This window comes from Perognathus longimembris, chromosome 4 (assembly GCF_023159225.1).
Source record: "Perognathus longimembris pacificus isolate PPM17 chromosome 4, ASM2315922v1, whole genome shotgun sequence".
NCBI lineage: Eukaryota > Metazoa > Chordata > Mammalia > Rodentia > Heteromyidae > Perognathus > Perognathus longimembris.
Genome location: NC_063164.1, coordinates 38393893 through 38402708, shown reverse-complemented (window position 1 = coordinate 38402708; position 8816 = coordinate 38393893). Strand labels below are relative to the sequence as shown.

The window sequence follows — 8816 nt, the reverse complement described above, 5'->3', positions numbered from 1 at the left end:
ACCCTTCCCCCAGGCACACACCCCTTAACTTTTCCACCATTCACTTAAAAAAAAAAAAAAAAGACATTAGGGAGGAAATTTAGCCTAGTTTTTGACATTTAGATAATTCAGGACTCTCTTTTCCATCTTGATCCTTTGGAGGGTCACATTTTAACCCTTCCTTTCAATCAAAAAGAGAAAATTCTGGTCCCTACTTCTCAGATTGTTCTTTTGTCCCTACATTGGAGGGAACTTAGGAGAATGGAGACCAGGTAAACTCCAAGTGAGAAAACTACAGTAAGAAAAAGAACTTTAGTAAGAATTCATTTCTTTCCACATCCCTGCTAAGGGACTACTTCCACAAATTCCTCTGGGTCCCAAGAGTTTTATATGTAGAAAAATAATCTCATGAGCTAGTATAGAGGACTAGAAAGCATACTGCATTTGGATGCACAAAGGATCTGTTCAATCCCTAGATCTGCCACTCACCAATTTTGTAAATATACACATAGTGCTTTATCTCTGTGCACTCCAATTTTCTTGTTTTAAAAATGGCCTTGCCCTGACCAGTGTATGGGTTTTGGTGACACTAAAATGAGTAATATACTATTAACTAAGCTCCAAATTGCAAAGAGCTACATAGAAGTAGATTGTGGTGTTATTAACCCTACAGGGGATGTGGAGGTCCCAGTTGTGAATGCCTTTAAGAGAAAGAGTCATGAACTTTATTACATAGTTACACTTGCCAAGCTTTTTAATGAGCTCAGTGCATCCTAAATAACTTGGTATATTGGTTACCTTTTATGCTCTAGACCAAATGGATGTTCTGTCTATTCAGTGAGGGTGACTGGACAGTCCATAATTATTTAGCACTGATCAGGTGCCTTGCATTCCTCTAAGTACTGGAGAGAAAGGATGGCACACACACACAAAAAAAAAAATAAGGTAGGACCATCACCTCTAAAGAATAAATGGAGATGCTGAGAAAATTAATTTATATGACACCAAGAAACATAAACCAGAATATCAAGATCTACTGTGAGTTTAGACAAAAGGAACTTTAAAGTGAGAAATGGTAAGGCATTATTTATCAGAATCAATGACTTTATGTTTTAGTTTTGCAGCTAAAATCATTGGAGAGGTATTCAGGGGTGTCAATATTCCATGTCATTTTTAACTTTCTAGCCCCATATCATAAGCTATATATTGCCACTGAGACATGTTTCATTTCAGTGACTTCTCTTACCACCACACTGATGCTTACAGGGATGCCTTATCACCACTTAATGAACGGGCAGTATCAGGACCAGAAAAAAAAAAAATTGTGCTGATGGTTTGTACACAATCTGCGGAAGGCCAGGACATGAATTCCTTCTTGGTAAATATTTGGAGGGAGTGATGGTAAAATAAATGAATTCAGGAAAACAATAGCTACTTTAGATACTCAACATTACCTCGTACCAAAGGTTTGACGTAAATTTCAAGTATCTTGTGTGGAATCTCTACAGATGCAAAGAGATACCAGACATTAATAGAATCTGCAACTTGGGAACTATTTCCATGCTGAAGATACAGAGAGGATAAGGGAAGACTGAAGATTTGTAGCTCTCAGCATACACAACTCTCAATGCACACTTAGATCAGAGTCTAATAACCTGCTCTTTTAACAGTTACTATGAGTTTATTAATTCAGTCACTCTAAACTTAATTTAAATACAGTTTATCTGGGGAAGATTAAAAATGCAGTGCCACAACACTACTCTTCTAGTTCTCTTCTGCCATGTCTTTCTAATTTATCTAGAGATTGTGTTATGATAAGGCCACAGTAAATGCATGAATGAAATTGTAGGTATTTTAGCATCTTTATTGTCCTTCCTCATTGTGCTTTTGATATCGTTTGCAATCAAGTCAGAAGTAGGAAAATATTTTCCATCTTGGGTTTTTACTCCAAGTTTGATTTTAGGATCCTACATTAAAACTTAGAAAAACTAAAATGTCCACAAGTTTTTGTCATGTGTGCCCATTCAGATATGATTGGCCTAAGATGATGATACTATTTCTTGATCATGGACAAATTGATTCCAGATCTGGACTAGTAAAGGGATCTCGGAAATATATTCCAATAATATTAAGCTATTTTAATTGTTCACAAATTATAATATTTATAACAATGTTGTTTGAGTAGGCAGTATGTTTTTTACCAAATGTCACAACAATCCTGAAAAAATATATAAGAATTATGATTCCATAAAGTTTATTTCTTTACTTTTTCAAGTTTTCTCAGCTAATAAGTCATGAATTTAAGTTTCTAGTTGAGTAATATTTGTCTCCAAAGAGAATATTCTCAATCTGTTAAATCTACTTGATGCTTCTCCTTCCGTGTTAAGAGGAAGATATCTTAGCACACTTAGATCAGTCAGGGTTTGTCTGTCTCTTTCCCTGTGTATTTCTTTCTCTCCCCTTCTCCCTATTCTTCATCTTATCCTTTCCTCTTCTTAAAGGTTAAGTGTTCTCCATTTTACTTTCTATGTGTCTTCTTCCACTAGTATATTTCCTGAAACCCTTAAATTTGTCCCTTAACTACAATTTCTAAACAAAAATAATTGAGAGAAGTGGGGAGAAGGCAGTCATGAAATTCTATGCATGGGGCTGGGAATGTGGCTTAGTGGTAGAGTGCTTGCCTAGCATGCATGAAACACTGGGTTCGATTCTTTAGCACCCCATAAAATAGAAAAGGCCAGAAGTGGTGCTGTGGCTCAAGTGGTAGAGCAAAAAGAATCCATAAACAGTGCTCAGGTCCTGAGTTCAAGTCCCAGGACTGGCAAAAAATTCTATGCATGTTCTGCAAATTAAGGAAATTGAGGAAAGGATTATGGTAGGGAGGGATGGGGGAGAATAACAAAAAGGATGACATTGACCAAGAGGTATTATATTCATAAACTGCCGTTGAATGGCAGCTCTGTACAACTACTTAAAGATAATTTTAAAATTAAAATAATAATAATAATTAGAAGTAGGAAGTTTTCCCTTAATTTCACATCTTCTGCAGTCTCATTATTCTTCTACACCTTTGCCTCCCATTCATCTTTCGCCCTCTGCATCAGGATCCCATCACCTTCCTTGTACTACTATTCCACATCCAGAGGAACCAACAAAGACCTTTCTTTCACCCTCCCTATGGTTTGAGATAATGATACTTATCTTTTTATTTATTTATTTATTTATTGCTAGTCCCGAAACTTGAACTCAAAGCCTGAGCACTGTCCCTGGCTTCTTTTTGCTTAAGGCTAGCTCTGCTGCTTGAGCCACAGTGCCACTTCCTATATTATATGTGGTGCTGGGGAATTGAACCCAGGGCTTCATGTATATGAGTCAAGCACTCTTGCCACTAGGCCATATTCCCAGCCCACCTACTCCATATGGTTTTATATTCTCTTCTCTTTTTCTTACTGAGACCCTTTCATTCCGTGACTTCCCTAGCCCAAATGGCGCTCCATGACCTCAGCCTCACTCATCAAATCCCTTTTGCTAATTCCTTTCAGACAGTTGTATGTGCTTTCTGGTGTCCTGTCTGTCATACCATCTGACTTTCCCCCCATTTTTGCCCATTATTCTGGACTATGTTCACTATTGGATTCCATTTCTTTATTTCTACCTATAGTCTCATGGATTTAGTCAAAATTCCCGGTTTTAACTTGCAGATCTCTATTTTAAAGGGCCTACTTTGAACACCTCCCTTTCACAGGTCCATCAGATTCAGAGTTCAAGCTTGAACCTTATTCTCCAATTGTTCTTTTTATTTCAGCTCTTACTACTATTTTGATGGTCTTCTCTTTTTATCCCCTCATATTTTAAATATTTTATTAATTTCTACTAGTTGTTTCCTTCTGTCATTTTCATACATGCATACAATGTAGACCTGCAACCTTACCCCCTCCTTCACTTTCCCTTATCTTCCATCCTGCTTCTGAAAACAATTTCAATAGATTTCCTTGCCCTATTTTCATATGTACATTCAAGGAACTTCAAATTCCTTTCTGTAATAAGTATCATAGTTGGGTTTTTTTCTTTCTTTCTTTTCCTCCTCCTCCCCCTCCTCTTCCCCCTCCTCTTCCCCTTCATCCTTCTCCTCCTCCTCCCCTTTTACCTCCTCCTCCCTGTCCTCCTCTCCTTCACTTCCTCCTCCTCCTTCTCTTCTTTGTCCTCCTCCTCCTTCTCCTCTTCCTCCTCCTTCTTCTGATCTGCCAGTCTTTGGGCTCAAACTCTGGGTCTGGGCCCTGAACCTAAGCTCCTGTTTGCTCAAGGCTAGCACTCTACCACTTGAGCCACATTAAGGTCTTTCTCTTTTTCTGTGATTAACTAGAGATATGTCTCATGGACTCTGCCTGGGAGGGCTTTGAATCACCCATGACTATCAGATCTCAGCCTCCTGAAATAGCTAGGAGTACAGAGTGAGCCCTTGGCACCTGGTTATTTTTTCCCCTTAGGTACCATCAAACCACTGGACACCAGTGGATCATACCTGTAATCGAAGCTACTTAGAATGCTGAAATCTGAGGATTTCGGTTCAAAGCCAGGCCAGGCAGGAAAGTCTGTGAGGCTCATCTTCAATAAACTACTTAGAAAAAGCCAGAAGTGTCGCTGGGGCTCAAGTGATAGAGTGCTAGCTTTGAACAAAAGCAGCTCAGAGACAGCACCCAGTCCCAGCGTTCAAGCCCCAGGACCAAAAAAAAAAAAAAAAAAAAAAAAAAAAAAAAAAAAAGAAAAAGAAAAAGAGAAAAAAATGCTGGAAGAGCTCAAGGGGTAGAGTGTCAGTCCAGAGTGAAAAAGCCCAGGGACCGTGTCCAGACCCTAAGGTCACACCCCAGGATCGACACAAAAAATCCCAACAACAAAACCACCACCAAACTGAAGGAGTCAAAGGATCTGAGGGCTTTTAAGGCACCTCTAGAAACCCTTGACCGCTGTCCCAGGGCTATCCACCATAGGTCGAGATCTCCGGAGAATTGGATCGGAAAGCCTGACAAAGGGAGAGAAGAAGAGGGTTGGGGAGATGGGAAGAGGGAGAGGGTGAAAACAGAGACATAGGGAAAGGAAAGGAGAGAGCAGAGCAGCAGGTAGATCTAACATTGAAGAAAAAAATACCAGTAGGACAAAAGGAAAACGTCACTAGCAACTTGTCCTTCCTAGTTTGCGTCACTCACCACCGAGCACCAGTCGGCAGCATAATGTTTTTATGTTGCTTTGTGCTGCCCAAGACATGTATGCATGTGTAAATAGCTGAGAAATTGTAGTTCTGGCAAATACGAGTGTATGTCGAGTCACTTTTAGGGCTAGGATCTAGTCCAACAATACTTCTAAAAACCTATCTTGGTAAATGTGTAAGACTCAGGAAGCAATTGGGATTCATGGGACAAAGTTACTCCTTGTAGTAAGTCTATTGACTCCTTCTTAGCAAACTTTCACTGAAAGAACACCTGAGATTGTACTAATAAGGCGTACAAACGTTAATTCATGAAAGCTTGCAAATTGTACTGAAGCTGTAACATGCACATCAAAGTATGCAACCCCACAAGAGAGGGAAGACCCATTCTAATATTTAATAACCCAAATACTAGGGGAGAGCATGCACGCAGTCTCCCAGTATCACAAATTATGAAGCTGAGTTTCTCCTATGTGGAGAAATCGCAGAAGTCAGAGCACCCCAAGTGCAATGGACAAGCCTCACCCTGCCCTGGGAAAACCACCTGCCCTGGGAAAACCACCTGCATGATTGTGGTACTTCCCCTGCTGGGTAAGCATCTCTCCCATTGTTCTTTATGCCAATTACTACTAACATGAGGCTCCTAGTCTCTAGTTGTTCCTCATGGAAAACATGAGAAGAGACTCCTTCTCTCTCTACCCACATTTAGTTAGTCACAACTCAATTACTATACTTTCCTTAACAAATAAAAATTTAAAAATACGAGGCTGGGAATGTGTCTTAGCAGTAGAGTGCTTGCCTAGCATGCAGAAGGACATGGGTTCTATTCCTCAGCACCACATAAACAGAAAAAGCCAGAGTAGGGAAGTGGCACTGTGGCACAAGAGGTAGAGTACTAGCCTTGAGCAAAAATAAGCCAGGGACAGTGCTCAGGCCCTGAGTCCAAGCCCCAGGACTAGCAAAAAAACGAAAAGAAGGAAAGGAAGGAAGGAAGGAAGGAAGGAAGGAAGGAAGGAAGGAAGGAAGGAAGGAAGGAAGGAAGGAAGGAAGGAAGGAAGGAAGGAAGGAAGGAAGGAAGAAAAGAAGGAAGGAAGGAAGGAAGGAAGGAAGGAAGGAAGGAAGGAAGGAAGGAAGGATTAAAAAATAGATTTCAAATACTTGCTAGTGGATGATTATATGGGCTGGGAGTGGAGATACAGCTGAGTAGCAGAGCATTTTCTGGCTTAGTATGAGGTATAGGTGAGAGTCCCAGTGATCCAATTAACAAAAAATATACAATATGATATATTTTAATAATAGATGCCTACTATTTGACTCCCATCCCATTTGTCTTTCCTCTATAGAGAACAGATCTTTCCCCCAGCTTCACAGTTTTACTCAAACTGGTTCCTTTGTCTGAAATGACCACCTCCCTAGTCTAACTCATTTCCTCACATAATATCTTCTGTGTTTTTACCTTCTCTCTCTCTCTCTAGGGTACTAAAGATCCCTGTGGCTGACACAGACAAGTTTCCTGATAAAAATGGAGTTTAAAACCTTGAGTAGATAAGCAGCAATAAATAAACAAGCATACAAAAATGGAAACTTCAAAATGAAGAAAACAAGTAATCTGTTGCTTTCAAGTTGCACAGGAGTAGGTGGCAGGAGAAATGATGCAGATAAGGCCATGGGGAAACGCTCATTTAAAGAAGTAACAGTAATGCTGATAGATAAACTTGAGAGAAGATTTATCACTGAAGAACTGGGGAAAAAAAGATGCCTTCCTAGCACAAGAAGCAATAAATGTGAATGGCCAGGAGTGATGTATTCAGTTTTCTCTTGCTGTCATAAAAATTACTACTGACTTTGTGGCTTAAAACAAAATGTTTTATCTCATAGTTCTGTACATCAGAAATCTGGCATGGGTTTTACCAAGTGAAAACCTGTGTCATCAGGCCTTTGAAAAATCCCTAAGGAGAGAATTTGCTTCCTTGGTTTGAGCTTTTACAGGTCCTCTCTGCTCGCTGACTCATGGTCTCTTCCTCTTCATGCTAGCAACATGGTATTTCTCTTACATGGATTTTCTTGCCATATTCTGATCTGACCACAGCCTGAAAGGAAAGATTTTCTTCTTTGAGGATGCACATGGCTATACTGATTCCTCCTAAATAATCCCAGATCTTGTTTTTCATCATAAGGCCTTTAAAAACATCTGAAAAGGTAGAAAGAAAGCAATTATAGCTAGCATGGTATAAGACTGAACAGAGGACTTATTAAATCCTTATCCTTGGATAAATCCTTGGATTTTTTTCTAATTGCAATGAAAACCAAAACAGAGATTTAAAAAGAGAAACCAGGGCTGGGGATATAGCCTAGTGGCAAGAGTGCCTGCCTCGGATACACGAGGCCCTAGGTTCGATTCCCCAGCACCACATATACAGAAAACGGCCAGAAGCGGCGCTGTGGCTCAAGTGGCAGAGTGCTAGCCTTGAGCGGGAAGAAGCCAGGGACAGTGCTCAGGCCCTGAGTCCAAGGCCCAGGACTGGCCAAAAAAAAAAAAAAAAAAAAGAGAAACCACGTATCCTGATTTATTGACTTCATAAAATTCTGGGTGATATTTGAGAGATGAATTATAAAATAAAACAGCAAAAGAGAGAAGGGGAAATACTAGCTAATTAGCATTTTAGTTCAATAAGAGATTATTATGGCACACTAGAGGAAGCACAGTAGAAAAGGAGGTAGTGGGAGCAAGGATATATATTATGAAAATAAAATTGCAGATGGACTAAGAATGCTATAAAAAGGAAGAAAACGACGAAAATCATCTCTTCCAACTAAGTGGATAACACTGCCTCCCTGACAAACTCTTTCTCCTGAGTAAAAATGATTGCCAAGTCCGCAAATCTCTCTAGCATAACACCATATGTCCACATGTATTCCTCCTACCTTCTTGAAAACTCCATACATTTAAAATAGTGTTTCAATATTATGACCAGTAGTTGTTTGTAGAATACATATTTTTGACAAAGATTAAAAAAAAACATGCTAACATGAAAGATGCAGCAGTGAGCATAACCCTGAGGATGAGGAAAATGATAGTCGTGGTGAAAGAAATATCTACCTAAGGAAGATAACCTAGTAATAGAGCAGGAGGCGACCATGTAACCGATTAGGTGGATCTCTGCATGTAGATCTATGCTACTATCTGCTTAATAGATGTGGATGCTGTCAGAAGAGACTGAAAAACTCACATTGTTTCACATCAAGAATGAACTAGATCCAGGTCTTTTTTCCTGACAGTGGTTGATATTCAGTGTACTACATAACACTTATTGGCTTAAATATTTTCATTTATTTTTAAACAATTGGAAATAAAACAGAATTGTACATAATACCATTAGCATAGGTTTTTAAAATATATTTTATTGTTATTGTAGAGATGATGTACAAAAGGGTTACAGTTACATAAGTAAGATAACGAGTACATGTTGTTTTGTACCATGTAATCTCTTCCTTTGCTCTCTCCTGGTTTTTCCCTCCCATTCCATCCCACAAGGTGTACAGTTTATTTTCCATATAGTGTCTAATGAGTAACACTGCAATATTGGTTCACCCTTTGTTACACCTTTTCTGTGCCCCCTTACCCTATCAAAAA

General features: G+C 39.3%; 1 pseudogene; it reads right to left on the bottom strand.

Moving 5' to 3' along the window:
* Positions 1-5594: 5594 nt before the first annotated feature.
* LOC125350938 lies at positions 5595-5781 on the bottom strand (annotated as a pseudogene).
* Positions 5782-8816: the final 3035 nt, after the last annotated feature.